Here is a 26,470-nt window from a genome sequence, read left to right as displayed (position 1 = left end):
ATATTATAATCAATTTATACCCTATCCCCACGTAATCTACAAAATAATAATTTTACATTGAAAACATGATTTTAAATAGCTAACTATTGTGATAAAGAGTATATATAATTCTATAGTGTCTTATTGTTACATGAAATCATAATAATAATTAGTCGATGCTATAATATACAGTTTCTCGTGTAGAAATAATCACGTTTATAAAGTGCAGATAGCAACGACAATTCCGCACAAACGGATAGGTAGAATAATAAAATTACAATAGTATACTGCGATTGTAGTGTAGCGTTAAACGTTACATTATGTAACAATAATAATATCATCAACAACTTATAACAATAAAAGGTACGCACAATAATAATAATAATAACGCCGGGCGAGTGTAACAACAGTATATCATGTTATATCAATACGTACCTACTACCTACCTCTTCTCAGAGGCGTAGCCAGGGGGGCTCAGGGGCTGGGCCGGCTGCAACCCTTTCTGAAGACGTATGAAAAATTGAAACCGCTTTAAGTATTCCGCGAACGAATTATTACCTACGTAAGATGTAACCACGTATAAAAATATTATAAAAAAATTTTAATGTGCGGTGAATGTCTAAAGTATTATATAGGTATTCACGATATTGGCATATACCAAACTTATGAGGGATCCTAGTTTGTTAAGCCTCTCCAATAATATAACAAAATATTAGACCCCCAAAGCAAGGTCCTGGTTACACCACCACTGCTCTTCTTCTATACATGAAGCTATAGTGTTATACACTATATATTTAATATTTACAGTATTTACACACCATATTATAATGCAGCCGCTTTTTGACCCGTTTAATTATTGTATTATCAAACGTCGTGTATAATAATAAAACGTACACACTACGCGTACATGTTTATAATAGTTATGGTATACAACTTATACTCGCGTGATAATTATATATTATACAACATCGTGTAGTGCCTACTCAGTATAGTCCTCGTCGAGATGTATTTTATGTACCTACACTTCGTACATACACCGGAAGCGAAATACGTTATAGCGCGCCCGGATGTATACGCGCGTGTTGCTAACTATTATACATACCGTGATTGTCGCTCGCCAATCTTGGCGCCAAGTTTTCGAAGATCTCATAGCCGTATCTCGTCTCGATGTAGGCCCTTCTTCCTGCATTTCGTGGTTGGTCCACGTCGTCCAAGGTTGTAATCCGTATACGCGGTTCGCCGCCGTCCATCGAGTCGCACTCACAGTAATATTATACGTCCGCATCGTCGTCGTGGTCGCCGTGGCTATATTATTATATAAGGCACTCGGCTGGTGTTCCACAGTCGCCGGATATACATGTTCAGGGATGCATGAAAACAACATAAATTGTACGACACACATAATGTACGGTGGTGGCGGCGGCGTCGAACTGCGAGGAAGGGAAGCGGCACAAGGGCAATCCGACTGGAAAAAAAAATAGAAACAGAATAAAGTTAGGACCGTAAATCATTACCAAGCGTTGCCATTTGAGAGAGGGTGTGTTTGGGGGAGGGGGAGGGGAAGGCAAAATGAGACGTAACTTTTGCGAAATAAACGACTCGGTTGCTTGGAAAAACGGGATGCGAGGTGTGTTTATAACGGAAGGAAATGGGCGGAGGGTTGGGGACAGGGGGAAAAAGTTTTCCTCCCTTCTGCGCAGCCATCTCCTCGCTCTCTTAATCTGCTTATTAGAGCTATTCCTCTCCTGCCCGCTAAAAATACCCTCCAACCAACATCATCGTCGCGCTACGACCGACGCTATACCGCACACACACAAACGTTCTAATTTAACAAAAAGGCGAGAAATTCTAAGCTCTTTCCATTGCCATTTTTACCACCACCCCAAACACATGACTTCCAAAATAACGTTGGCACGACTGTTTCGTAATAGAATTTATCGAAGTCAAAAATGGGTTGTGTGAAATCTCATGACTTTTTTTCACCCTTTTTCCCTTTCGTCTCTCAGCCTAGTTTGGCCTCTCAGCGACAAATAACAAGTGCACGTTGTTTGCATTCACCATCGTCTCATCCACCGGATACGACCTGACCTACGGACGAGCGGAGCGCTTTCATTCGAACAGAGTACTATCACTGTATATATAGTATCAACTGAATCAAATTGCATTACCCACGATCGTCATCAACTATACACGTTGTGGGTCACTTGAATAATAATATAACGACCATAATATTATGTTTGGTGTATGGGTTTTTTTTACATTCGCAAATGGTTTTAGATATAAAATGTAAACAAGCAGCTGTTGAAATAATTTTAATCATGAATTTTTGAAAACAGTGAAAATGAATAATAATTAAATTTTTCCTTTTCAAAATAACAAGTAGGAAGACCTGTAATTACACATTTGTAAGCTCATAGTTCTATGCTTATGTGATATATTAAGATGATTCTTTGACAACCTTCTAATTACGTTGTATTATATAGCCTGTTACTACCAAGATGCATAATTTTTAAATTTAACAGTATACATTCATATAAACATACATTTAGTCATACATTCTGATTATTATATAACAATAATTAAAATTTTAGGTAATATTATAATTTTACCTGTAATTTAATAAGTGTTATTATTATCACCATAAAAGGTATGGTACATTTTACTCTACGTGGGCTAGATTTTACTGGGAATAAAAAAGTTAGTTAAAGTAAAGAATATCTACGTTTGAAGTTACGTTATAATGAGATTATATTATAGTTTTAACATCAATGTAATTAGAATTAAATACAAGATAGTTTCATGAAATTTTAATAATAATATAATATTATGTTGGTTCTAATAGAGAATTAACTCTACTCTCTAGACGCCAGGTTTATAGATTGTGTGAGTTTGAGTTTATAGTTTGTAATCTTAATAATTTTATATTTTTAATTTATTCATCTTAAATATCCATCATTCAGTTACTGCATTCTTCATAAGTAGAAGATTTTCTAGATTTCATTTGCAGATATTCAACTAATAAAATATTTTAAGTCCATATCATTTTGTTTAGCATGCACATGACGTAAATGTATACTAGAATTTTTTTTATACCTTATGTAAATTTAAAAAAAATATTGAAAAGTTGAGTGGATTACCAAATTATATAAGTTTAAAAATTGCATTTGGAAAATGAATCTTTGTAAATTAAATTAATTTATTATATTAGATGTACAAAATAATTAACTAGATAAAATAATAAATTATGAAGTATATATATTAATCATTGTTTTCTTTAATTAAGTTTTATTACCATACCTATTATAAACAAACATTTAAAATGATAAAATATAATATTATATATATATTTATAATATAATTTCAGTATTATAAAGTTCGATCATTCGTATGTTAAATAAGGCGAAATATGAAGCTAATAATGCTTTAAAGAAAAACTAACAAATATTCTCGTTATACTCGTATACAAAAAAATACATTTTTTTATGCAAAATTAATCAAAAAACAACAAAATATGATTTAATATAAAATATATACTTTTTTTAAATTAATTATTGGATGTATTGATATCGTTGTATAGTGTATTTAACTTAAAACAATTTTCAAATAAAATCACAATTTAAAAAATTGATAATTTACTAATAAATTATAAAAACAAATTTTTAACTACTTAAAAATTATAAATAAATTAATAATAATAATTGCAAATTAAAATTAATTAGTATTTTTTTTCTTATAATTTAGAAAATAATTCAAGATAAACTAAAGAAACTTAATATGTCTTTACGCCTGGAATATTATTCTATAATTTGCGATAAAAACTTTGTGTTAAGTTAAATGTATTGTATGAATTTATCACTCAAATTAAACTGTGTATTACAGTTAATGAAGGTATTTAAAAACATAACATACAAATCTAAACTCTAAATTGATAATTATTGAAATTCAAAAATAACCAAAACTCTAATATTTATTATTATTTGGTAGAAATAATAGAGGATAGGAGATCGACGATAGAAGGAAAAACGCAATATTCTTTCAGTTGGGTCATAAAACACAATAACGACAGTTGGCGTAAACCGGGGTCTATACTTTCGGTTAAACCTGAAATAAGGGAGAAAAAAAGAAAACTCATAGGTTACAGTTTTCACCTGCCGCGTAATTGAAAACGCTGATTTATTTGTTTAGTGTACGGAGCAATTCGATATATCTCCAGTCGATCTCCAAAACAAAATACACATATTGTATGTATGTATAAACACACATCAAGTTAAACTTAGTAAGAATATTTCAATACTATAAAATCGGTGATATTTTAAAATATTTAGTTATGAACGCTCTCTAAATATTTTGAATTAGTTATATTTAAAATATTTATGGTATACATTTTCTAGAATATTTTGATGACATTATACATATTAGGAGCATAAAAATAATATTATTTACTAATTTTTTTTTTTATATAGATAATAATATAGATCTACTATAGATATAGAGGTATAATAAGGTATAGAATATTCAAACGCACATATTATTTGAACAATGTAGGTTTTTATGATATTTTAATTTTTAACCAATATATAGTCATAAGTATTTGACAATTAAAATAAATTAATGATATTATTAGTTTGCATTTTGTACAAATAATAGTTTTATTATTTTATTTTTAAAATCTCGAGTCAAAACCTTACAAATACAAATTTATTTTTTAGTTCCGTTTAAATTTGAGATATTGAGGTTATACTTACATTTATCTATCATAAGTATTGACATGTATTCAACGTTCTTTCTCATAACTATACCTACAACTTCGATTATGGGCAGGGGCTATAATCGTAAGGGTCCTTCACACGCATTTGATGTCCGAAAACCCCTTTTCTATCATCGTTTAGGGTTAGAACACGGATTTACTGTCGAATATGATGCTGCATGCATATATAATATTATAATAAATTACAGCTAACGATTATCTGTTTGAGTTATTGCGTGGAATATATCATATTTTTATTGACCTACATCGATGTCATTTTTCCGATACCAATAGCTGTCTCTCTGTTTTCAAATAATGATAATAAATTTATATTTTCTATGATATTATTATAAAATAGTTTTAGTGTCAATCGGTACCAATTGATACTATTTAAAATCGTATAGGTACTATTACATATTATATATATTGTGTATAATATGCTTTCCTATAAATTTATCTTTATAATTTGAAACTTTCACAATAAACAAAAACAAACATTTTTAAACCTTTTACATTACAATATATTATGTTTTATAAAGACATGATATTATAGGTTTTATTTTTCTTAAAATCAAACCTTAAGTAGCTAGGGTACTGAATAATTCTCTTAGCCTTACGTTCTGTATCTGACTCTGTAGAAATTCGCAACAGATATCCATTATAAAAGCATTACGAAAATATTTTTCTTAAAACATTATTCTTTAATACATAATAAATACCATTCATTTAAAAATACTAAAACTATTACAACTAATGAAAATTGAATACTGATCATTAAAATAATGTAGTTGAATATGAAAACATTTATTAATATTATCACTGTGAATTGTAAATGGTAAAATCAATACAATTATTCAAACAATAGTCCAAATTTATATGGCCATAAATAATTTTTAAAAGTTGTATTTTCTAATACTTTTAAAACAAATTTTATAATGTGAAACATATAATGATATCGATATAATAATATATTATGCATTGTTCATATTTTTTATAATAATATATACATCTATTATATTAGATTTGCATGCCGTTGTTAATCTTTTTGAATAGCAGATAAATATTATAATTTAATAATTTGTAACTATTATTTTGTTACAATAGTTCTTAAATTATTTAATGGGTATTTTTTTTTTTAATATTCTATTCCATTTCATATAGTATATAACATTGCAGTTTATCGATGTCACGTGCAATTCTAAAAATTGTTTTATCGGCTGTTGATAATCAACATCAGTGCCCCTCTCACGGAGATTGACGGCTGTAATTTCATTTTGTTCGAAACGAATGTGACATTTACGCGTTTACCTCCCTCCCTTACTACTTTCCATTACTCCTATAAATATATATATATTGGTCAACTAAATTATTTTAAATGGTTTTACTGCTGTTAAGCTGATTTCAAGACTTGCTACTGTACTAATGCGGATGCCCGTAGAATCTGGAATCTGATGGTGTTCTTAATGAGTTTCCTATCGATTTTATTCGGTACCGGACAATGCATTCCAAACTTTATGCTTAATAGTCTAATTTACACACCGGGCTTTCCACTCCATTTAGAGCTTTTTGTGTTTGTTATAGATTATGATAAATGTGGTGTTCACCAAGACGAGCAACTGAAATCTGGGCAATCGTCCAAGATGTTCACCTATATATATTGTATTAGAGATTTTCATTTCATACTTTGATATTTATTTTTGGTGTTATAGATAACTATAATAATTCATCAACACAGTATTTATCTTGATAAACGTTGTGCATGCGCGGTTGTGTAGATGGAACTTTAACTATGCGCATAATATAGTGTAACGATAACGTTATAATATTTGTCAATACTGTCAATATGAGTTATTCTGACTTCTGGCACTGGAAATTATTTTTATGATTTAATGATGAATATTGTAGAGCATTATACTATTTTCGATAGATACCAAGTATTATTTGTAATAGTAGAACGTCATCTGGATACTAGAGTACTAGAATTGTGTAATATACTTTAATGATATAAATTGTGTAATCTATTCCTGTTATAGTTCACTATCGATTCTAAAGCATTAGCATTAATTTTTTAATTTTTTTTAAATTTTTAATATTATTATTATATTATTTATTCAATATACACTGTTAATAAATTATTAATATGCGTTAAAAAAAAAATAGTTCTTTATTTTATATTTTAATGGTTATTGGTTTTTAGCTCGCATAAATAGATTTGTCTACGATAATTTTCTGGAAAAAAATTCTCTTTTTGAAAAACATAAACGACTTATGAATAAAACTTACCATATTAATTAATTTTATGTAAGTACTTGAATATTTCAAAAGTCGATGGCCTGATTCTTAAATATTTGTATTATTGTTTCAATCAAACATGTGTATTCAATAATAGTGAATATATATCATAAATAAGTGTACCTATTGCATACCGTATCTATAAAGATTAACTATATTACTTAAAAGTATATGTATATAGAATATTATTTCCTATCTAAAACGATAATTTATTACTTTATTTTACATAAAATTATATTTTATAAATTGATATATAGTATTATATAGTTTAAAAATATACGTTATACGTATTACTTATATAATATACTAGTGTTGTAGAGGTTACTTAAAAAGGTAATTACACATTAAAAAGTACAAAAAATACAATTTTTTTACCATAACATAAAAAATATGTATGTTAAATGTGATTTGATTGTAAAAAATGACTTTTAATTTATATTTTTTAATTTATAAAGAAAATAACTATTATATCAGTAAATTATTAAAAAAGTATGGTAATTATAAATGCATTAATTAAAAAATTAATATTGAAATATTTTTTTTTATTATCATATAAAATACACTCAGAAAATGTGCTGTACGGAAAATATTGTTCTTTTAAGAATATTCTAACGCATTGTTACAATTAGTAAGCTTATTAATTATTGTTTTTTGAAAAAAAATGTTTGAAATTTTCTATCAGATTGAAATACTAATTTCAAACTAATAAGAGTATAAGAGACATTTTGGTTTTTTTTTTTATTTGTGGTTATAAAAGAAAAAAATAATACAAATGGAAAAATCTATTTTGTTTAAAATCAATTGTGTATATGGAATAAATATATACTCTTATTTATTTCTATTGCTTCCCACTATGTCTCCCTTTTAGATTCGCTATCTTTTGTCCTTTTATTTTAGGTTAAAAGTATGTGATTTTTATTTTTCATATTTTCTTTTTGTGCCCTGTTTTCTATTCTAGAATCTAAAATCAAAATGTACAAATGTTTTTTTGTTGATTGAGTGAATAACTATTTTGGAAGATAATTTTCAACAATGCCATAGAATATTAGCCAAATATTTTGAAGTATTATGATCTTTAGTTCAAGTGTACAAATACAAGTGAAAGTACAGTTGGATTTTAAGGATGTTAGCTTGTGAAGAAGAAATAAATCTGTCGACAACATATAAAATCTATTATTAAAGTTTTTTCCAAATATATGAATAAATGTATTCATCTCAACCAAAATAATTTGATTTTGAATGAACTTCACAAAAGTGAATGAACATTTTTTAACAATGAATAAACGACCAGTTTTTTTGATATGCACAATAATTGTATAATATTTATTTTTATTTTTCGTCTCATTTTAACAAACGAATACTATGACCCTATTATTGTACGCCATTTGTAGTTTTGCAGTTAAATATAAAAATGTGATTAAATTAAACTTAAATTTCCCCAAAAAATTATGAAGCATAAGTATACAATATCCACGTAGAACAATATATACTTACTGTATACGCATTTATATAAAAAATAATGTCTGTAAAAGAGAAAGAAAAAGATAATAGAATCATAATTATCAAGACATTATACGATATCGTACATATTATGTGTACAATTTAATTATTTAATTTAGAGTCATCTAATAGTGTATCATGTGTGCGTAGTGAAATTTAGATTAATATAAGGATTGTTATGGGTTTAAAGTATACAATATTTTGCTATAATATTTGAGTGTTCAGATTATTATGAGATTGGTTGAGTGGCGCGTGTTAAGACGATCAGAATGGTTGAGTGGTGTGTTTCTTATTGGTCCGAGTAAGTAGTAGTTGTTTTGACTTTTGATCTCTGAGTGGAGTCTCTCAACTTTCTTTTTTTTAGTCTTGTAGTATGTATTAGGGCTTGTTTTTTTACATAAAAGACGCATTAATTTAGTTTTATACGTGATTTTTACAAGAAACTGACGAGTGGTTTGTCTTTATGCTTCTACTATTTTTTGGCAATAATTTTGTGCAAAGGAATACGCAATTTGAAAGTAGCCTGCATATAATTGTTTACTATTCGTAACATTTAAGGACATAAAATATATTGCCAAGTCCTATGCTTTGGACACATATTTATTTATATCGCTGTAAATTTGAGATAATAGGTATTGCATTTTAATTTTTGAGTGTATTGACAGTACATAAATTATATGGAGATCAAATTCATCAGTTAGCAGCTAATTAATATTATCAGTGAATTATTCATATACATATTGTAAGTGCATTTACAAAGAATTATATAATATTTTATATAATAATTTCAATGGTGAAGCTTCTATTTTGCAGTTTTTGGTGGATATATTAATATATTCTATGGGTTTTTAATTTAAATTAGGAAATTTAAAATATAATATCGATAAATATTGATTTCATTATTTCGATTTTAGATATTTTTAATCCATGAATTACAATTGTTCTGTGTATGAATGTTATATTGTCTTTATTTATTTTCAGTAATTATCGAACTTGGTTGTCTTACAAGGTGAGACTCAAAACAAAATATAATAAAAAATTGGTCTGATTGATATATATTGAAGCATTTATTTCCAATATATACTGTTTATTTATTGTGCCTAAATTTTGTATTTTGTTTTTGTACTATTGTTAGTTTAGTTAAAATAAATAATACAAATATTTGTAAAAAAATGCCAAAAGTTAAGCTGTCATTTCATTGCATGCGTAGTTACGTGTCATTTCTTGAGGACAGTAATACGTTTAAAAGGTATTTTTAGGGTATTTTTGGTTATTTTTTTTTTTTTGATAGTGTTCAGGGCATTTTAATTTAGTTCAAATTATCATATATTACCTACAAAAAAAAATATTTTGCAATAATAATTTAATAATAACAGTATTGTTCTATTTAAAAATAAACCATATTTGAAAAATATTCATATAATTTTATTTTACATGATTTAAATTTCTATTATCTGTTTTGAAACTAATTGAAATTATAACTTTATTAATTTTTATTTTTTTAAATAGATTTTAAAATAAATTTATCATATTATTAAAATTAAATAACTTTTCCGTGAAATTGGGATATTATCATAATCATATTATTTCCACCAAATAACTCAAGAGTTATAGGTTGTATTTAGCGTTAAGATGTAGTATGGAAGATGGATAGCTGAAATAAGTAAAGAGATCGAAAAATCATTCTACCATAACGTTGTTGCCCAAACACTTATCAAGTGTTGCATGTGAAGTGTTTGTATAAAATTTGATTTCAAAATGTTATATCACTAAAAGATCACAAAAATAATTAAAAATAATAATTTAACTGGAATATATTATAATATAATATTATCATTAAGATATTTATAATATTTAAAAACTTAAATGATTTCATGTTATTTAAATGTATAATATTATTCGTATTTCATACACTTATTGATTTATTAAAAAATATCATATATATAAGTTGTTTGGACTACTCAGTCACTCTATAGAATTATATAAGATATTTTAGAAATCATATAATCATTAACAAAGTACTAACCTAAATATAAACTATGCCAACTATTCCTGGTAGTTTCGACAAAATTTCATAACATAAAACATTTAATACCGTTGTCCGTTACCTATAGGTACATGCCATCATTAGTAATACATAAGGTACTATTAAAGAATTAACTTTTGATCTCAAGAATTAATTTAATTTCAGTACCTAGTGTATTATTGGTAGTTAGTAACTACAATAATTTATTTATTGTATTGCCGAGTGTCGAATAATTTTATATTTATCGGCATAAATTGAGGTAAAAAATGTTGTAAATTATATGTATATTGTATAAGTATATTAAGAATATATCCTGTAAAACAGAGGCTGACACGTCGTTTTCGTTCTGAATTGTTTTTTCTTAAAAAATTATTTATTATTGAATTCCAAATTAACACATGTATTACAGTAATATACTAAATAAATAAGGTATACTCGAAATCTACACACACACACACACACACATAATATATATATTTATACATATAAAGTAATTTACAGCACGCATAATTATTATTTAATATTATTTAATAATTATATTTAATATTTATATAATATTATACTTATTTTTATAATATAAATATTATATATTGTAAATATAATTAAATAGTTAATATAATTTGAAATGGTTAAATTTGTATATTTTATTTTCTACACGATTTAAATCTAACAAAGCGATTACTGTAAATATTGCTATTAATATTTACAATGAGGCATGCGATCGAATAGTAATTAAATGGAATCTTTTCAGAAGTGTTGGGTGAGTAACTTTTAAAAAGTAATTAAGTTACGTTACTTGTTACTCAAATACAATCATAATGAAATTACTTTACTTTTCAATAATTCAATAAGAAAAGTGACTTCGTTATTTTCATTTTACAAAAAAAAAAAACCAGTACAGTTCGAAAATAGTCGACATTTACAATTTTCATACCAACGAAGCTGTTACGCATGTCTATCATTTAATTTGGTAAATATGTTTTAAAGACATGGCGTATGAATAAATTTTGGCCCTATAAAGTTTATTTTATTGGTTAATGGTTATAAGTCCTTTATGTATGTTCAAAATAAATGCTGACACTAATCTACAATAATATAATTAGTGTAAATCGAATCTTTTTTTAGACGATTGCTGATTGCGTACGTAATAATATTATGTAAAGTATAATTTTAGAATAATTATAATTTATAATAAACACATTTATTATATTAACATAACCATACATTTATTTTGAATATGTATAGAAATCTTAAATAATAATATAATATATATCTTTTTAAAACTGATAAAGGTGGGTTCTTAAAATAAAGGACCAATTCGGTAGTTGTATTTACCAGTGGCGCCGATCTATATTTCATGTTATGGGGAAAAAATGATGGTGTTAGACCAACCTACTAAAAAAATGTTTAGTTAGTTACGTTCGAATAGTACTTTATTTATTTCTTACTATATATATATACATACAAGATACTGCATAACAAACTATTTTTTATTATCACCCACCTACCCACCTGATTCACCCATAAATAGTACTGGGGAATTTTCCCCAGTTCATATACCCGTGATCAGCGCCATTAGTATTAACCATATTTACTCTTATAATTTTCGATTAGAGTCCTGAAATTACGTACTACTCTCAATTTGAAAAAAAGAGTTTCTACATCAAACCGAGAGGTTTTATGGTGAATGGTGGATACAGCTGTGATTTGGTAGGTACATGTCTGATTTTTTCATGTTTGCAAAATAATTGAAAGTTTAAACCTAAGCTTGAGTGTCCAATTATCACTTATACCTCGTTGTATTTATCTCTTTAGAAAAAAAAAATCAGACCAACAGGATGATATACGGTGGATTAAGTATGGTAGTATGGTACTTAATGTATTTAATTTTAAGACTAAAGTGTTAAGTGTATTTCAGTTTAAATGTAATTTAGATTTCACTTATCTCGCTAGGTTAGTTTAGTTGTGTGTTGGTACAACTATTTGTATGTAATTCGGATTTGTGTAGTTCGGTGCGGGCGTACCTAAGTTATAGGGTTTATCAAGGTTGGATTAGATAGGTCTTGAATAGCATAGCTTAAATATTCTAAATATTTTAAAATTTCATTGAGTATGGAAAATAATGATCAACATAATGATGAAAAGTTTAAAGTTTATACTGAATAACGATTAATACTTTTTAATTATAGGTTGGTACAATAAACTAACGTAAATCGATATTTTTCATTTAAATATCCAATTTTGTTAAAATATAAACTTGTGTACAAAAAAAAAGATTGCGCAAAGAAAAATACAAATTATTATAAAAACGTCTATAAATAGCTCCATTATAATTAATGTAAAATAAAAAATAAGTTATTAGTATAATATAAAATTAAGTGTTGGTAGGTATTTATTTTCAACATTTTGAGTAGAAATTATTATAATGAGTACGATTAGAATTAGATATAGGCTACAAGGAAAATTTTTTTATTTTTTATAATTTTAAACGACTCATACAATTTTAATTTCATATTCCTTAGCAGAATATTAGTAGTAGTATATTATGGATTTATATTCTATAATCATCAAATTTCGTGCATGTAACTTATTAGTTAAATGTATTTGAAGCATATAGATGAGAGTGGAATAGTGAAATTAATATTTTGCAAGTGTTACTCTTGTATCAAAAACAGCGCTCGTTTTAGCTTTAAATAATATAACTCTCGTTTATTTTACTTATGTACTACTCGTTCAAAATTCAATTTTAATCCAATAGAACACACATATTTATATTTATGCCTCAGTATCTCACCAAAATGCCTACTCCAAAAATATTCTGTTTTGGAATAAGTAATTAATAATGTATGTTGTTACCAAAAAAATAATAATAAGAAATAATAAAAAGTTATTATTGTTTTTAATGAATTTAAATTATGTTAAATAATTAATTTTTAATATTGACATTTTTTGCAATGAGAGTTCTACGTTACATAAATCACTTAGTATATAAATACATTTCCAAATTTTTTAGCGGTTTCAAGTATTTGTATTATTTTTGTATCATTTACAACGAGTACTCGTTCTAACAATATATAACGACTAACGAGCTATTGGTAATCTATTCTTGCTATAGTTCACTATCAATTCTGAAGCATTAGCATTCATTTTTTAAATTATGTAATAATAATTTTATTATTATTATATTATTTATACAATTTAGTATTTAAACTGTTAACAAATTCTTAATACGCGTTAAAAAAAAATAGTTCCCTATTTTATATTTTATTGGTTATTGGTTATTAGCTCGCAATAAATAGATTCGTATACGATAATTTTTGGAAAAAAATTCTCAAAACATAAACGACTTACGAATAAAACTATTACTGTTGGTTTCAAGTGGTTTCAAGTATTTGTATTTTTCACTTTTCATTTATAACGAGTACTCGTTCTAACCATATATAACGAGCCACTGGTTACAAAAAAAAATAATCTAGCTGGCCCTTGGAACTTATTTTAAGTTTGTAACTGATTTCTACTATATTTATTTGGTTGAAATGACAAGAGTTATATTTTTAGAAATGATACTTGATTATTTGAGATAGTATCATCTAATCGAATTTGTATTTGTTGGTAATATTATTGTTCTTTACCACTTAGAATTGTCGATGTAGGCGTTTCTTTTATACAATGACTTATGTGTGGCTTCATATTATTTAGTTAATCTCCATTCATATAATATAGATATTTTTGGAAAAGTAGGAAAATTCAAACAAATAATGATTTACTTTGTCAATTTTTGTGAAATCATAATGATTAAATGTTAATACTCGATATCAGACTATTACAGAGACCAGATACATTAAATATCAATGGCCCTAAAATACTTGTTTTGAGCTCAATTTTACGAAAAAAAAAAGTTTCATTGAAGTATTAGAATACTCTAATAGATGTAATACTATATGTCTCGTAATTTTAAGGAGCTGGGATAGTCAGTTTCCCAGTTTATAATGTTATTTTTGTTATCGATTATAAGTTATAACATTTAAAAATATTTTTCTTGTATATTTAAAGTACATTTTACAATAATTACAATTTATACGATAGAGTTTTAATAACTAAAGCTTTAGTATATAAATAAAACAGCAGCACAAAAATAATCAATAATAATGGAATAAAATTAAATTTTGTAAGAATTTTTCCAATATTAAAAAATATCTAAATATAATAAAAAAAATTTATATTGGGCTAACAGATAATATAAAGTATGACATTTAAAAACAAAATGTTTTATTTTAACGAAAATTAAACTAATTATATCATTATACAATATAGAATAAAAATAAAATGTCAGTTTTTATTTGTTGATAATATTATAAATTATCAATAAAAATAATAAATCGTTTAATTTTTAAATGTTGCTCGAGGAAAAACATTCTGTATAGAAAAATTTGGCGCGTTTAAAGAAAGATGTATTTACTTCTTTGAAAAGGGTCAAGCAAAAACTAGTAGTGAAGTTGTTATTTGGCAAACGTTCCTTGGCTATAGTCTTTTTTCCATGTTTCATATGGTTTTAAAATATTGTTTAGCTTGCTTTTGTATACATGTATTCCGTATATATACTTATGTGTGTGTATTAAATAAAATATCCAATATATGTATACATATATTGTATATATAGTACCTAAATAATATATTAGCTTGAATCCATTTGAAGCAGTAAATCAATAGTTTTCATGCATTTTTTTGACAATATTGACTTATTGTTGTTTATTAAATTATAAAACTTATAAATAAATTGTATGATGATTTTAATATAGTTTTTCATTCAGATAATATTATAACATATAAGTATTAAGTATATCATTTTTGTACTATACCTATTAGCTAAGAAACAAACAAGAATGAAAATTGTGTCACATTTTTATGAATTGAATGTACCATTTATGTATTTAACTGCTTTTATTAAAATATTTTTTATATATAAACGAAGGTTTATAAAGATATAATATATATAATATAGACTCAATTGACTCTCTGTATTGATTACTATTCAAAAAATGAGTTTTATTATTATTAATTATGTTGATAACATAGTTATTACATTCAAAAATGATAAATGACACAGTTTTCGAAATATACTTAAATAAATAATAAAGCGATGGCTCATTGCCAACGATTTATATTATCATCATAATGTTATTAAATTAATTTACGTTACTTTGTATACATTCCTTAACGATCAATGGTATTAGGCTATTCACCTACATTTAATGTTCAAATACCATATAATAAAGATAAAAACCAAATTTCTAATATTTTAGAAAACAGTAATTAAGTCAAATACGTATAATATTGGCAAACATGATAAATTACTGATATTATTTTTGATTTTTAAGTTCTAACCAATGTACATTGTCTATATTATATAAATTGCTAATTCTAAAAATATTGTGGAGTCAATATTAACTACGAACGATAGAAACAATACTGCTTAATTGAAGAACGTCGAGAAAATACTCTTTATATATATTTTAAGAGAGGATAGAGGATAGGATAGTTTCAAAATATTTTAAATAATAATACTATGATATTATTTTAATATATATTTCAACACATCAATTAACATGTATTACCCTTATGTGTTTTTTATAGTAATAAATCATTCATATATCTCTTAGAGTTTTACACAAATCACGAAATAACTAAACAAAATGGTTTTTAAAATTATTATGAAATAAATATCTTCTTTTATAGAAAGACTGAATGTCACATACCATCCACGAGAATTTTGTTGGATTATAGACTATAGTTTAAAGAGCATATATTATTTGTATGTTGTATCACTCACACATATACTATTACTTACATAAATATAAATTGCTCTATAAATATAAATAAATATAAATTGGGTCGCATATTATATTTTGAAATTGCATTTTCGTCTTTTATATTGGTGGACCAATTCTAACCTTTTTGGTTCAGATTTTTTTTTAACCAAACTCAAAAAATGTGAATTTTTAATTATAAAAACATTTTAGTATGCCTAATGTGAAAAAAACGAAATATTGTGGTTTTAATATTCAACTCTAGATTCGAGGCAATGAAATATACCTAGTAATTGTGTATATTATGCAATATTTTTAATTAATAAGATTAATAAATAATAGTTAATTGTGTATATTGTTGAATTAGTATACTAATGTATTTATTAGTGTAAAATATAACGGAAATAACACTAAAAAAATATATTTTCACATTTCACATGTTTCAAACACTTTTCGTTTATAACACGTTCATCAATTGAAAAATATTTTTTAGAAAAATTAAATTAAATAACAATTTTTCAACAAAAAATAGCTAAGTTTATGGTAAATCTTTCTATCATTTATTATGAAAAATATTTCTATGAGTGTAAACCAAATCTTCCATTTTGGTTTTTGGATCGAACCAAAAAGAACTACTTTTGTACGTCATAGATTTTACACTTAAAACTTATAAATAATAACAACTTAACACTGAAATTTATTTGAAATTTAAGAAAATATAGTATATATATTATTATTATCCGAAAAAGTTATATTCGGTGACATAGCTGCATATTATAATGTACACTTGTACACACAACATATACACTCGAGATATGGTCATTGTGTGTGTTACACAATTTAAGATAGTATATAAGATAGTACTATCTTAAATTGTGGCTTGTAGTCATCGTGCCTTCTCTTGGACCATTTAGCATAAAGATCGATAACACTTTTCTCCTCTTTTTTCCACTCTTCGCCGGCTTTATGTTCTATGACTGCCCAATCACTTACAGACCTTGTTTTAGAGCATGTTCCCCAAAACAGACTGAAAGGCACACCCTCTTAAAGCTCAAACATAAAACTTCGAAAAATCGTGTAATTTTTTTTTTCCAGTAAACACGTACTGTGTACACATTAAAAACGTTAAGCACGTTAAACCGCAAAGATCAGCAAAAAAAAGTTGTTTTTTATGGCTGCTTATACGAAGGAAAATTTCAGTTTGGAGGTGTGGATGACGTCTTGTTTGATTAATGGTGACCGGACAGGAATCTGAGTAAAACTAAATGGTATAAACTGATAAGGCTTAAGGCGAAAGATAAGTGAACGTGTATAACATAAATACAATGAGATGAAAAACAAATTAAGTTTGTTGTTTGTATACAATTTTTTTTTCGATTATTATAAATTATAAAAAATAGGAGTTTTGAGAATTAATATCAAATACATTGAACTATATGCATGTAAAACTCACTCTGCAGAGTTGAAATATTAATTAAATGGAATTGAATGTTTTTTAGATGTGTGAGAGAGAGAATTTTGTCAATATAATATATCAGGATTAAATAAATTATTATTGCTCTAAATCACACATGAAAATTATATTTGACATAAAAATTAATTCATCGTTGTCTAAATAATAACCCAAAAGTTACAAATTATAAAAAAATAATTTATAGGCTATATTATACATTATTTTGTCAGTTTAACGAGGGAATACTAAAAATAACTAAAAATGAAAGTGTATAATTATTATTATTTTTTAACATAAAATTGTTGTTGAAAATATTATTGTAACGATTTCATTATTAATTTATCAAAACATATTATTTTAAAATGTAACTGATAGTTAAAAACTTTTTATTTTAAATAATATAGATACTTTGCCTTTATTCATGGAAAATGTTTATTTACCATAATATGTATTATAATTTATAATTTCTATTGGACGTTTTTGCTTGTTTATATAGTAATAATTATTATTACGCCCACGGAAATGTCTGTATTTAGTGAAAAAACAAATGAAAATGATATAAAATGGTAAAAATTGTAAATGATAGCTATTGTATACAAAATTGTTAAAATAAATAAATGTATCACTGACATAAAAAATAATAAGTAATCATACTTACATAATACTAAAATATAATTTTAATACTGAATATTTTTATTAACTTTTAGTTAGTTCCATAACCTATATTTCTATAATAGGATATAAACACATTTATTATTTACATAGATATTTTTGGCAATATGTTTATGTTTTATTATATTAATTAAAATGACCGATATTAAATTAACGTTTTTTTTTTATGAAATTCCTAAATTTTGGATTTTAAGACATAAAAATGAATAACTCGAGTAGTAATTTAAAAATAATTAATGATATTATTTTGTTGTAAAAATAAGTTTGAGAATTGGAGAGTTGTGTAGTGAATGTTGAGTGAATGTCTTGCCATTTTATACTCTTATGAAGATGATGAATTATCACATACAGGTACCTATCTACACGATAGTACGATACAAAGTAGTTGTATATAACTTCCGACAAAATCATGGGCTTGATTAATAATTTCATCTAAAACGTAAAATTATTAAACAATGCAAATAAAAATATTATTCATATTTTTTTCCAAGTTGTTTAGTGTATAATTTCTGAAGAAATTTAAATCATTCGTTATTTTTTTTATTTTAACAGAGCAAAAGATTGATTTACAATGATTTTAATTTTATTTTTTTTTTTATTTGCACAACTATTCAATAAGAAAACTTAATCCAATTTTGGTAAACTTGTACCCATTTTCTATTTGCATTAGTAAATTTTCTTTAAGTAATTGCTAATTGGTCATTTTTTGATTTTTAATAAATCTGAGAAGAACATTTGTCGAAATATTACGAAAAATGGTAAAAATTTGATGTTCAAGTTTTGTTATTTCTTCGTAATTACGAAGATAAATCATCTATAATTATTGTTTACTTTTAAATCCAATAAACACATTACTTCAGTTTACTCAAAACCTACAATTGTATAGGAAAGCAGGGCGAGTTGTTCTCTTTTTTTACTTTTATTACTGATATCGGAGGAGCTTAATTTTTTGAGTGTAACTACTAACTAAATACACGAAAATATATTTAGTTACAATTTGCAAAATTTAAATAAAAAAAATTATTATTGCACAATATATAATATATTATACTGTAAAATACACGTATCATGCGTAAATTACACACACACACACACACACACACACACACACACACACACACAACACACACACACACATACACACACATATTTTTATGGTATTGTTGCGGATAATACTCTCAGTCGGGGTTTTAACGCGTAGTCTGTCTAAAGTGGACTAATATAATAATTGGATATGACGCAGAGGCGCGCACGGGGCGCCGCGTCGCCCGTGAACGGTAGGTTGGTGCAGCCCATAAAAGATCAAAAGTATACAATAACGTGGTGCTAGCGAGAGAGTACGATAATATTATACTCGTAGCCGCACACATACACGCACTCACGTACACACCCGCACACAGTTTACATAGTCGTCGTCCCGTTGGCGGCAGGGCTCAGCAATTTTCACTCTGCATAAATTTGTAATTTATTCATGTTTGTCCAATATCTCTCTTTATCCCATGAATAATGGATATATATTTTGCCGTCGACAGAAATTAGGTTTATTGTCGACGACGATGACGACGAGACGTTATAGCATACACACACACACACATACGCGCGCGACGATGAGGTTCTTGGACTTAATAAATATGTATATAATATTATAAAATAAGTGTGTCACGAAAAAATATAATACCTATTCTCAAAATAAATGGAAAATATTATTGATTGATTACAGATCTGAAGAGCGATCATTAGTTTGTGCATAATATATAGTCGGCAGAAAACGATTTGACAGAATGTTTGGGTATCGCAATATGGTTTTATAACATCGTGAGTACAAAATATATTATTTATATATTATTATGATGCTCATAACTTTACGAATACCAATAATGTCCATTAATAATATCTGCAATATTATATGGTCCGTTTCTCCGACTAGAAGAGTCCCGTACGGTGGCAGCACGGTTTCTAAACGGTTCACGGAGTTAACATACTGTAATAATATATTAATGAAAATTGCACAGCGTACAGATTACGGGCATAGGACTGTCGTTTATTATTAAAAAAAAATTTTAAAAACCGGGACCGATACACAAACGGCGACGGTAGTACACGACCGGGCCGGTCAACGCACCCTGCGGTATATTATATTATAGTCGTAGCCCGTAGGTATATATACTGTGCTTCAACGGTCCGTATAATGATATTGTTGTAGTAACTAAAAGCTGACATAATATATTATATATATATATATATATGCCTACGCTGCGATGTAAATACGTCTGTATTATGACTATTATGGGCAGGCCATAGAGATTTCGCAGCCGTATATTTAAAATGCGCAAACCCAAAACAAACAACTCATCGTCGCGTGTACGGCAGTCGTGTCTCGTGTGTATGCGCATTCACATAATAACAATTATATATGTCTGTGCTTGTTGTTGGTCTCATTCCGCCGTGCGCCAACCGTTCACCGCCCACTGTTTGGCTCAGCGATTGTGCAGTGTTTCGAAATGTCTCACCGCATAACTCGATTTAACCCCGTCGACGGCGGCGCCATGGGTTTTTCTTTCCTATCGCACACGTCCCCTTTGTGTACGTAATTTTAGAATCCGATCGAAGCGAGAAATAGTGTTTCGGTTTTATAATGATGATTTTTTTTTTCTGTAAACACTCATCCCGGTCAGTGGAAAAGCTCCAAAAGTTTCTACTACAGCTATCGACTGTAAATCTTACAAACTATACGCAGCTATCTATACTCTGTAACGTCTATAAATAATTAATAAATAAATAAGCAGTATCGATTATTGATGCAATAGTGCGAGTAAGGAAAAACTAAGGTAAAACTGAAAACCGATTTTAAATGACGTGAGCGAGTGCTGAAGTCTAAATGAATCTGATATAGATATTTTTAAATAACATCGGTTTTTTTTTAATGCGATGATTGTATTGCATTTAAGCTCATAACACAAATGTGTCATATCTGTACAAGTGGTGGCAGCTCAATATATTTATAATTTTCAAACATTGAACTATATGCAATTTTAAACTCAACATATAATATATTGTTATCATAAATATTATGCAATTAAAAAAAAAACAAAACCTAGTTAGCAGTTATATTTGCGTTTTGTTTACCTACTCAATTCAATTTTCTTATAGTATTCGTTTTATTTTACTATCCATATGAAATCGTATTTCGATGAGAAAAATAACTAGATATAGCCATATGTAGATATATTCCGTATTATGTATACACAGTTATATTATACGAGTACAGCTGTACGCCTTCACTAGTTAAATTTATAACGGAGTCGGCGTGGAAATGTAACCGAACAAATTTTTAGGTGGGGAAAGTATCAAGAAGGGGGGATATTGAAAATAACAAAATAATTTTATATGGATATTCTTAAGGGATTTTTAAAGTTTACGGAGGAATACAACGCCTCCCTACAAGTGACATGGGCCTGGGTCAGCAGATATTACATAAAATAATCTGATTGAACAAGTTCGACCTACTTGTACGATATACAATTTAAGTATTTTAACCATCAGTCTATGTTACATCATATTTTATCGTTTGTTATTTATTCAAAAACACAAATTAATAATTTACAACTTGAAGATTACCTGATATTTACGCATGACTTTGGCGCCAATAGTTTTTGTTTATGACATAAATGCTTCAAAGGAGTTTTGTGTATGAATATTTGAAATTATTAAAAAAAAAACAAATGTTTACCATATAAAATATAATGAAATAAAACTACAACAAGAGTTTATCTGATTTGAACTTTGTACAAATGAAATTTCTAACATAATTTATTACTAAACAAATATATTTTTCTCCATTCTTTATGCTTAAATGTTATCTTAGTATTTACTTAATACGTTTTTAGTCAACTATATACGTTTGGTAAATAATAAATATATACGGATAGTATACCAGGCAGGGTAAGAACTGACTCACTGAGTTTTAGAACTTTTATTTGTTAAAAACCTGTTAAAGTGGGTTAGAACAATTAAGTTTAATATACTGCTTAATATAGTCCCAAAATATATTCTGGCCCAACGAGTTAAGCTCAGTAACTTGCTGGTTCTATCTAGGCCTGTATATGGGCTATCTTAACTATTTAATTCATATTAACCTCTAATGCGGTATAAGTCGATGAGATTTCTACTTCAACGGTTTGGATTTAACAAGGGTAATAACACGATTTTGTTATGAGCACCAGACAAATAGTTCATAAGCCGGTAACATCTGTAAAAACCTCACTATATAATAAAATAATATTATTATTCATTTTAGTAGTAATATCAAATGAACTGCTGTTATAATTATGTAATAATTTGTACATTAGTTTGTAATTTGCAAGAAACGCTACTTTTTATTAGACAAATAACAAATTTCAAAATAATATGATTTACTTAACTTTAAATTAGTTATATTATTACTTTTTATTTTTAAATAAGTATCTAAAGTATAAATACTATATATTGGATATTTAAATGTTTGTAATGTTTGTATTTACAGAATAATATCTAACATAATTTTTTTTTAATAGTAACAGTACCTATTACAGAAAGAGTGTTTAAAAACATTTTATTGTATTATTTTATTAAATTTAAAAATATATTATATTTGTATTAAGATGATATTTTTATAGTTAATAATACTAATTATTATAATCAAGTTAACTACAAGCTGTTTATTTAACACTTAAAATTATTTAGTTGTAATTTGATTGAACCTGAAAAGTTTAAAAAGACTTTTTATCCACATTTAAATTTCCTATAGTTTATGTTCCACAAGTTTTCAGTAATATTAACTAATATGTAGTATGTATATGGAAGGAAAATACATCAGCTAATCATTTTCTCACATGAACAAATACGCTTCTGTCGTCAATATAGATTTATGTGTCTACATAAGTACTAAATATGTATAGGTACATTATGTGTTATTGTGGCGTAATTTCTGTAATACCTATAGGTACGTGTATTTTACATGTATTCGTTAATTTGTGGGTATATACAATTATAAAATAATAATAATATGTCCTGTGTTGGATTAAATATGTTCACAATATGTGAACCATGATGGTTTATTCAGTTTATTGTTTTCTATTTCTAAAAACATTTAATATTTTTCCTCATCATTATTATAGAGCACCCCTCTATGGTACACAAAAAAAGTTTCTCAGGTATGCAGGGCGACGAATTAGTCGACGACCCCTAAAATTATATTGATTTCCTTTCCTTACACATACAACAAATGCGGCTGCAGTTTATGGTCGTTAAGTCAGTGTCGTAGCCATACTACGAGTACTATACAACACTATTATTATATTCGTTTCCCCGGCAAGCGTCTCGCACCTACCAGCTATGCTATGTATATGTATTATATTTTTAGTTTAATATATAATATACGTGAAATTTGCCGTGTTTGGAATGCCATTATCTGCGTTGGGCGGAAAGGTTATAAATATTACCCGTAAATCGTAATTTGTGAATAAATAAAATTAATGCGTGGAATTGAAAATTTTAAGGGTTCGTATTTTTGGTGTACAAATGACGACATTTGAAAGAAAAATGTTGAACGTCTTTAAATATTTTACGGCGCCCTTGACAGAATCAGAGATGCTGACTGTAATACACATTTCGTTTAATTATGTTACCTAGTTTAAATTATATACTTAATACTTATACGTGAACAATTAATAGTGTACCTACTGAATACAGAATTTTGATTAAAACGGAAATCTTTACATTTCTATAAGACTTTCAAACTTGTATAGTTATATTATGTTAGATATAGTTTACATATAACTTGTATTTCGTTAAATTCATATGAGCATTGTACGTATAATAATAATATACTTTGCTATTTTAGTATAATTATGATAGAACGATCCATAAAAAAAAAATATCTGTAATGGAACATTACGGTCATATTGTTATAAATTTATAATTATATTTTTTTCTAACTTTTAATTTATAATTTGTATATATTATGTTCAATATTCATTTTTTTTTACTACAGTATAAGCTTTTACATTTTCTCCTTTAGTATTATATTTCATGCAGTAATTTATAATTTTTATACCTAACCCATTTTTGTAAACACGTTTATACAATTAAGTCTATGATATTTTATAAAAAATATATCACGTAACTATAGTATAATACGTATAGAATAAAAAAAAAATAGGTTTTTTCTAGTAAATTTTAGTTTGGAATAGAATTGATTTTTATTTGAACATTTATATTGTGTGACCGTAAATTTACTTTTATGTGTTTTCACGTAATAACTGTCCAAATAATACCAAACGTGTGACTTTAAACCATTATATTGGTTAAGGCGATGGAACAACTAAAATTCACAATTCAATCATTAATAACAATGTTGTAACTCGCAGAAGAAATAAATATATTTAAATTTTACTCGATAGATTAGGCTTGGAATAGTTTTTTATGTAATATTATAAGTACCTACAATTCAATTCATTTTATGAAAATAAAATAATTTATACGTATGTGAATAAATTATAGGTATTATTGGTATCATTTTTTATTTATACATTAAAATAACAGTTTTTGTTATTAACAAAAGAGAAGTTAAAAGATTACCATGTTGTTGATTATAATATGTTGTTTTTAGTATATGTTTTGTAGCTAAATATAAGTCAAAATATATTTATTAATCTTTTTGGTTTTTTTTTTAAATTTATGAAATTTAAAAATAATTTTTATTGAGCCAATTTTTTTTTACGTTACAACGTTTCATGGTTTTCTTTTATTAGTATAGTCAACTATTTAAATTTTTTTAATTATTAATAAAATACTCATTCTTTTTTAGAAACAAATTTATATTTAACCTTAATTTTGTTATTTTCTTTTATGTACCTGTAAATGTAGTTCAATTAAACTGTTACATATTAATTAATTAATTAATGTACATTACCCTTTCAAATAGCTTTATCAATAACTTTTTTTTTTTTTCATTTATTATAATTATAAAATGTTTCAGCACACCTAGTGCTATTACAACTTTTTAGTTTTTACAATTTCGTTTGTTACAAATTTAAATGATTATAGATTGATTAATGACATAATTATAATAGTGAGAGTGATATAATAATGTGTTAACATATATGAATAATCAATAACTTAAATATTATTATATTAATTGTTTTTAAAAATAATAATAATATAATTTTAAGTATTTAAAAGTATAACATTTGATTAATTAGTTATTTTTATTACAAAATACAATTTAAAATAAGTATCCATTTTATTTACATAAACGTCAAATAATCTACACTTTTTTATTTGAATAATATTTCATTAATATTGTAGCCACTAAAATGGGTTTCTTTTTGTTACGATAAACATTAATGCGCATAATATATTATTTATTATAAAATTGTAATATAAACAAAGTTGATTAATATTGAAAATATTTTAAACAATATAAATATAAACTTTTGCTTCTGCAGTGAATACATTAAACTTATTTGGATTGTATTTAATTTAAAAATCGCATAGCTACATATTATTATACTTGTATTTGGTATAATAAATGATCATGATAAAAATATGTCTACTTATAGGTTCTTTATATAACTGTATTATTACATCGATATTTAAACATTTATAAAAAAAAATGGCAGGTTACACATTGAACTTTTATTGGGGCATGTGTTTTTTTCTGTTTTGTACACACATTAATATTCTTATATGATTTTAAAAATGTAATAACAAAAATTAATTCTTTATAATTTTAATTCTCATATTATTTATAGTTTATACTGAATTTCTAGTATTATAGAACTACTGTTGATTATTATCTGTGTCAGACGACCTCTATAATAGTATCCAATTTGGTGTCAGGCCAACACATAAAGTATTCGATTATTATTACTGTCTACTGCGGTACACTTGTCATTAGTTATTACTTTAGTGCACAGCTTAACATATTATATAACTATGAGACTAGTTCAGAA

General features: G+C 26.1%; 1 protein-coding gene across 2 annotated transcripts in view; it reads left to right on the top strand.

The window, feature by feature from the left end:
• The window catches only part of LOC132929930 (uncharacterized), a 175,395-nt gene that overhangs the window by 12,190 nt on the left and 136,735 nt on the right, over positions 1 to 26,470 (top strand). The window contains exon 2 of one of the 2 annotated variants that reach the window (XM_060995573.1): positions 20,197 to 20,291. The exons of the other annotated variant lie outside the window; for it this stretch is intronic. The gene's annotated coding sequence lies outside the window, so the exon portion shown is untranslated. The remainder of the gene's footprint in view (positions 1 to 20,196; positions 20,292 to 26,470) is intronic. 2 annotated transcript variants of the gene reach the window in all.

The sequence above is a fragment of the Rhopalosiphum padi genome, chromosome 4, assembly GCF_020882245.1.
Source record: "Rhopalosiphum padi isolate XX-2018 chromosome 4, ASM2088224v1, whole genome shotgun sequence".
Classification (NCBI taxonomy): domain Eukaryota; kingdom Metazoa; phylum Arthropoda; class Insecta; order Hemiptera; family Aphididae; genus Rhopalosiphum; species Rhopalosiphum padi.
Note: the sequence above shows the minus strand (reverse complement) of the source record. Positions and strands in the feature narration are given on the sequence as shown.